This window comes from Conger conger, chromosome 11, assembly GCF_963514075.1.
Source record: "Conger conger chromosome 11, fConCon1.1, whole genome shotgun sequence".
NCBI classification, from domain to species: domain Eukaryota; kingdom Metazoa; phylum Chordata; class Actinopteri; order Anguilliformes; family Congridae; genus Conger; species Conger conger.
The window spans coordinates 4306615-4314285 of NC_083770.1; the positions used below are offsets into that span (position 1 = coordinate 4306615).

Consider the following 7671-nt stretch of genomic DNA (forward strand, 5'->3'; position numbering starts at 1 on the left):
CTCCTCAGACCATCACTGACCCACCGGCAAACCGGTCATGCTGGATGATGTTACAGGCAGCATAACGTTCACCACGGTCTCCTGGCATCTCCTCAGGGCGGCCTGTAGCGTAGTGGTTAAGGTAAATGACTGGGCAAGGTCAGTGGTTCTAATCCCGGTGTAGCCACAATAAGATCTGCACAGCCGTTGGGCCCTTGAGCAAGGCCTTAACCCTGCATTGCTCCAGGGGAAGATTGTCTCCTGCTTACTCGAATCAACTGTACACCGCTCTGGATAAGAGCGTCTGCCAAATGCCAATAATGTCCTCCATGCTCTAGAGACTGTTCTGGGAGACACAGCAAACCTTCTTGCGACTGCACGGATGGATGTTCCATCCTGGAGGAGCTGGACTACCTGTGCAACCTGATTGGGCTGCAGGTACCGCCTCATGCTATCAGTAGTGACAAAGACACAAGCAGAACACAAAACTAGAGAAGAATCAGTCAGGAAGGATTAGGAGAGAGCAATTGTCTGTGGCCACTATATGCCAAATCATTTTGGGGGTTGTCTTGCTTTTGCATCTCCATTGCACCTGTTGTCACTTTCAATTGCACCAAAGCAGGTGAAATTGATTCATAATCACTTGTGCTTCCTAAATGGACAGATTGATATCCCTGAAGTTTAACTGACTTGGTGTTACATTGTGATGATTAAGTGTTCCATTAATTTTTTTGAGCAGTGTATTTACAGTTATTCAAGACTGCACTGCTGGTGTAACCCATGAACATTTTTGTTAAGTTTTCGTATTCTGTCTATGTCTTCTGCGTTTCCGTGTTTTTGTTACCTCTGTACACACCGTAGCCACCCTGTCATTTCGTTCACTCCATTCATTCGTTTGACCTGTGTTTCACTTCCTGATTGTCTCCCACACCTGATTGCCATTCCCTCTCGTTACCTGTGTTATTTAAACCCCTTTGTTTGTTCAGTTCCCCGCCAGATTGTTATGTGTCAAATCCATACTTTCCAGTGTTTTCTGATAAACTTCTGTTATGACCTGTTTCAACCCCGGCTTCCGCATTTGATTCTCCCATCTGTTTACTTTTGACTCACAGTGTATTGACCCATTTCTATATCCCAATATTTGTTTCTGGATTCTGTTTTTGTCTGCTTACCCCGCTTGTTAACGACCCTTAGCTTGTAACCATGTTTACATTTTAGATTATCCCTGATACTGCTGCTGGAATTCTGACCCATTGTCTGGACTTTTATAACTGCCTGATCCCTGTTGTATCTGTTTGCTGTGACCCTTGCCTGTCTGACCTGCACCTATATAATAAAGACTTTTATTATAAATCCTACACCTTGGTCTCGCATCTGGGTCGCTTGTTCTACAGACCTGATAATTTTCCCATGGACCTATCACAGGCATGCCAGTAGATTGTTTCCGAGATAAACAACTCTTACCTTTGGATTTCACTTACATAATGGCCCCTCCCCAACCTGGCCCCTCCTACCATGCACACACACACACACACACACACACACACACGCACACACCAACAGGATCTGTGGAGGGTAGGAGGTGTCAGTTTGGGAAGCAGTAGAAAGTAACTGGAAACAGCCTCTACAGAGAATGTTGACAGTTGAACAAGCTTGTTGCCAGGGGACCAAGCAAGAAAAGTGGCATGGGAGGTACTGCAGGTTTGAACAGTATTTTTAATTGAAATTGTTTAAATTCTAATAGAATTTAAGAAGTGAACTAAGGACTCTCCAGGGGTAGCCAATTTTTATGCACAGAACATGGCAAAACATCATCTGGCAATTGGAGGTTTGCCGGCTTGGTTCCCGCCAAAGTGTCCCTGATCAAGACACCTGACCCCCAAATGCTCCTGATGAGCTGGTTGATGCCTTGCATGGCAGCCAATCACCCTTGGTGTGTGAGTGTGTGAATGAATGGGTGACTGAGAAGCATCAATTGTACAGCACTTTGAAGGAAAAAGGCATAATATAAATGCAGAGCATTTAACATATGTGATTAATTTCTTTGCTCTGAGTCATCCCTTCACATTTAGGCACCTGAAATAAAGAAAAGAACGAGCAGAGAGCATCACCGGAGCGGAACTACCCATTACACTGACTACTCTGTGGAGAAGTGTGGGTCTTTTAACTTCCTCTGGGGTCTGCGGTCAGGCGCCACTTATCTCAAATGAAGCCTCCACTGGGCACAAGAGTAATATCACCTAATATAAAACATGCACCCTGCTCTCACTCAGACACAGAGCCCAGCAGAGCCCCTCACTGGGCACAAGAGCACTATCACCTAATATAAAACATGCACCCTGCTCTCACTCAGACACAGAGCCCAGCAGAGCCCCTCACTGCACCCCACTCACTGGCCACAAGAGTACTATCACCTAATATAAAACATGCACCCTGCTCTCACTCAGACACAGAGCCCAGCAGAGCCCCTCACTGGGCACAAGAGTACTATCACCTAATATAAAACATGCACCCTGCTCTCACTCAGACACAGAGCCCAGCAGAGCCCCTCACTGCACCCCACTCACTGGGCACAAGAGTACTATCACCTAATATAAAACATGCACCCTGCTCTCACTCAGACACAGAGCCCAGCAGAGCCCCTCACTGGGCACAAGAGTATTATCACCTAATATAAAACATGCACCCTGCTCTCACTCAGACACAGAGCCCAGCAGAGCCCCTCACTGGGCACAAGAGTACTATCACCTAATATAAAACATGCACCCTGCTCTCACTCAGACACAGAGCCCAGCAAGAGTACGGTGGCCCAGATGGACAGTCCTCACTCTCTCAGAACTGTCCGCACCAGGGATGAACAGCAAGGGCAGAACCATGATTTTGTGGCAACTTCTGCTCTTAGTTATTTAACTGGCTCAATCATACTGCATCTTGCTCATTTGTATAAGCACCAGCTATAGCCAGAGACTGCAGGTGTATCCTAAAGATTTCACTGTAATCCAGAACAGGAGTGAACCAGTGTACGCTATAGAGCTGTCAGAAAACTACAATGGAAGTAATTGTGAGTTATGCTCCCCTGGTCTACATGCTGTGAAAAGCAGCTCTGCACTGAGAACTTCCAGCTCCACTTCCAGAACAGCCTGTCTGTGAGAGTAAGTGTATTCAGGAATGTTTACAAATGTGGAGTTTGAGTTTGGCTTCATTATAACATCTATGCTGGAATTGATAATCCCAAGAATTATACTTGTGAACATAATTGTAATTATGCTGATTTGATCAATTAAAAAAACACAATTACATCTGAATCTGAGCAGCTGTTTTCATTGCCGTTGGTCTGGATCTGAATCTCAGTAATAAAGGGGGTGCTGAGGACTACCCAGCCTTTGTGAAATGCACAAAGGGAGCGATTTGGAAAACGCTGGAAGAAAAACATTGAAGGTCCGAGCTGGGCCTGCATGTAGACTCCATCAGTCATCAGACATCAGACATCTGTCATCAGACATCAATCATCAGTCATAGTCATCAGTCATCAATCATCAGTCATCAGACATCCGACATCAGACGTCAGACATCAGTCATCAGTCATCAGATATAATTCCAATTTACAATGCCTGAAAAATTCTGCTCATTGCTCCCACTCAGACACAAAGCACATTACTGCATGTCTTATCTTCAGTCACTTTTTGAAAAAGAGGAAGGAAGGCAGGGCTGCAGCAGCCAGCTAGTTGAGCTCACTCTACATTTATATTTAGTGTTTAGCACCAATAGAAAAGGCAAAACCGTGGGGTACTTTGAAAAATACAGAGACAGAAAAACACAGATCATTACAGGATAGCACATTTACAACTGTCATTTCGAAAATCATACATGTAGGACACATTTTAATCATTTGGGAAATGTGGGAAAACTGTTTATGTGAACAAAGAGCCATGCAGCAGCCAAAACTAAACCCAAGTTTGAAACATTCACACGAACATCAGCCACTGGAGCAGTGCTGCATCACCGGAGTGGAACTACACATTACACTGACTACTCTGTGGAGAAGTGTGGGTCTTTTAACTTCCTCTGGGGTCTGCGGTCAGGCGCCACTTATCTCAAATGAAGCCTCCACCCACAGCCACACAGAGCCCAGCAGAGCCCCTCACTGCACCCCACTCACTGGGCACAAGAGTACTATCACCTAATATAAAACATGCACCCTGCTCTCACTCAGACACAGAGCCCAGCAGAGCCCCTCACTGCACCCCACTCACTGGGCACAAGAGTACTATCACCTAATATAAAACATGCACCCTGCTCTCACTCAGACACAGAGCCCAGCAGAGCCCCTCACTGCACCCCACTCACTGGGCACAAGAGTACTATCACCTAATATAAAACATGCACCCTGCTCTCACTCAGACACAGAGCCCAGCAGAGCCCCTCACTGGGCACAAGAGTACTATCACCTAATATAAAACATGCACCCTGCTCTCACTCAGACACAGAGCCCAGCAAGAGTACGGTGGCCCAGATGGACAGTCCTCACTCTCTCAGAACTGTCCGCACCAGGGATGAACAGCAAGGGCAGAACCATGATTTTGTGGAAACTTCTGCTCTTAGTTATTTAACTAGCTCAATCATACTGCATCTTGCTAATTTTATAAGCACCAGCTACAGCCAGAGACTGCAGGTGTATCCTAAAGACTTCACTGTAATCCAGTACAGAAGTGAACCAGTGTAGGCTATAGAGCTGTCAGAATAATTGTAATTATTTGTAATTAATTGTAATTATGCTTATTTGATTAATTAATAAACACAATTACATCTGAGTCTGCTGAATCTGAGCAGCTGTTTTAATTGCCGTTGGTCTGGATCTGAATCTCAGTATGAAAACCTGTGTGAAATGCACATAGGGAGCGACTCGGAAAATGCTGGAAGAAAAACAGAGAAGGTCTGAGCTGGGCCTGCACTTAGACTGCATCAGTCATCAGACATCAGACATCTTTCATCAGACATCAGTCATCAGTCACCAGACATCAGTCATCAGACATCAGTCATCAGTCATCAGACATCAGACATCAGTCATCAGACATCAGTCATCAGTCATCAGTCATCAGACATCAGACATCAGTCCTCAGACATCAGACATCAGTCACAAAGCAGCAGAACGTCCTCAGGGAAAATGCAGTCTTCGATCGCAGAATTCCTTTTTCTGCAAACATTTTGCATTGTTTCTTATTTAATTCCAATTTACAATGTCTTCTGTGAACAAGCAGTATCATTTTTTTTTTTTTTGGTATACATTCAGAAAAATTCTGCTCATTGCTCATTGCTCCCACGCACAGAGTATTATGCACATTACTGCACGTCTTATCTTCAGCCATGTTCAACAATATGCATTCACTTTATGAAAAAGAGGAAGGGCTATGGCAGCCAGCTATTTGAGCTCACTCTACATTTATATTTAGTGTTTAGCACCTTCCTCTCACATTTAGTCCTGTTGCTCTGTCAGTCAGGCTGTTTTACTTACATTTAGCAAAACACTGAGCCCTGATCCACAAAGCACCAAACCTCTCTCCTGGTAAGTGTTTTATCACATCATTGAATTGAATATAAATTATGTTCCAATATATTTTGGTACGAGAATTTTAAACTTGGATCAAATTTAAAATAAATTACATTTTCTGGTGAAAAATGATTGCTGTTTATTCCAGACAAATATCAGTGTATTTGTGTAAGGTCTTCATTAAGGTCAGAGCATTAACTCACTGTGTGCTCTTGTGTAGCATCTGTTACAATGAGAATATAGAGAATACTCTGACAATGTACCAGCACAGTAACTCACTGTGTAGCATCTGTTACAATGAGAATATAGAGAATACTCTGTGTTCTTCTCTGCCATTTATTTTTACATTGTAAATAAGAATAATATCTATTTGTATGAATATTTTCAGTCTGGTGCACCCATGGCCTTCAGTACCTTGTTGGTAACCCTCTTGACTGTGTCAGGTAAAATGTTATGTTTTTGTTTTTTTCTTCTATTGGGTGCCAAATGTGACAAAACACTATAATTTCTCTCGTAATTTTTTTCCACACATTTAAGCAAAATTTGCATTTTTTCTCACATTTAACAAAAAATCTTTGAAATGATCTTTGAAATCACAGGTGCAAATGGTAAGTGTGCTATCCACAAATTATATAATGTGAGTTTAATTATTTAGTAGTCTTTATTATTTATCTCAATGTATGAAACATTGAGCGAAACAGTTATACATTTAGCTAAATATACATTTAGCTAAATAATAAAAGCTAAACAATGAAACATTATTATCAGAGAGGTTTCCAATAGAATGTCTTTATTCAGCTCACAGCAGGTCAGGCAGGCAATGGACAGATACGAGCAGGCGGGAATATCACAGGTAACCAAGTGTTGTGGTGATTAACACAGGTGAAGGTTTGAAACCGGGGCTATCAGACATAGCAGAGATAATCCAAGACATAGTCAGAGTCACAAGCAAGAGTTTGTTAATGGGCAGGTACTTAGAAAAATACAGAGACAGAAAAACACAGATCATTCCAGGATAGCACATTTACACCTGTCATTTCGAAAATCACAAATGTAGGACACATTTTAATCATTTGAGTAAAATGTGAGAAAAAAAGGATATTTTGCCTGAAATGGGGCGACATTGGCTCAGTTGGTTGGTTGAGGGTTGCCAGTTCAATACCGCCCTGGGTGTGTCGAAGTGTGTCGAAGTGTCCCTAAGCAAAATACCTAAGCCCCAAATTCTCCTGATGAGCTGGTTGGTGCCTTGCATGGCAGCCAGTCACTGTGAGTGTGTTGTGTGTGTGAATGGATGAATGAGAAGCATCAATTGTGCAGTGCTTTGGATACAAAACATTTACCATTTAAAAGAGAGAGAATTTATTGAATTAGATGAAGTTCTTTTTCACACCCAGCTTTGAGACTGAGACAGAGGCATGATGGGAATATCTCCGGTTTTACAGAATAATCAGACCTGTATGCAATTATTGATGTTCTGTATTTTTGGAGAAAATGTTCTGTGCAGTTGTTCTACAGACACTTCATTTTTGTGAATTGAATCCATGATCTGTAATGTCGGCAACACACATGTCTGTATGAGCATTTTTGAGCTGTCTGTCTGTGTGTGTGTTTTTCAGGTGTTCTTGGCCAGAACGGATGGGGAGTGACTTACACCCCTGAGAGAATCTGTGCCTTAAAGGGGTCTTCAGTAGACATGCACTGCACTTACTCATATCCAACATCGCACACAGTGCAGAAAGCATTCTGGTTTATTAACTGGAGTTATCCACAGGAGCCTGAAGACCTGTCCCTGGACCCAGAGTACTCTGGTCGTGTGAACTACCATGGGAATCTGAACAGAACCTGCACTTTTAGAATAAAACAACTGAGAGAAACAGATGCAAAAACATATTACTTCAGGTTCCTGACTGGCCATGCTAATGGAAAATATGCTGGCCAACCTGGTGTCTCATTGACAGTCACAGGTAACCATTTTATGCTATGAGCTCATAGGATTCTTCTCCCATATCTATGAATGGGAGACTGGGGAAGGGAGAGATGTTTTTACAGTTTTAATTTGTTTGCAGCTCTACAGGTGAGGGTGAATCCTGGCTCAGTGACAGAGGGACAGAGTGTAACACTGACCTGTAACACCACCTGCACTC

At 43.0% G+C, this 7671-nt stretch overlaps 1 long non-coding RNA gene across 1 annotated transcript; it reads left to right on the forward strand.

Annotated features, from left to right (window-relative positions):
• The first annotated feature begins 5470 nt into the window (after positions 1–5470).
• Positions 5471–7363, forward strand: LOC133140057 (uncharacterized). The gene is made up of 3 exons (XR_009709983.1): positions 5471–5542; positions 5916–5970; positions 7144–7363. It is a non-coding gene; the product is annotated as an uncharacterized LOC133140057 (long non-coding RNA).
• Positions 7364–7671: the final 308 nt, after the last annotated feature.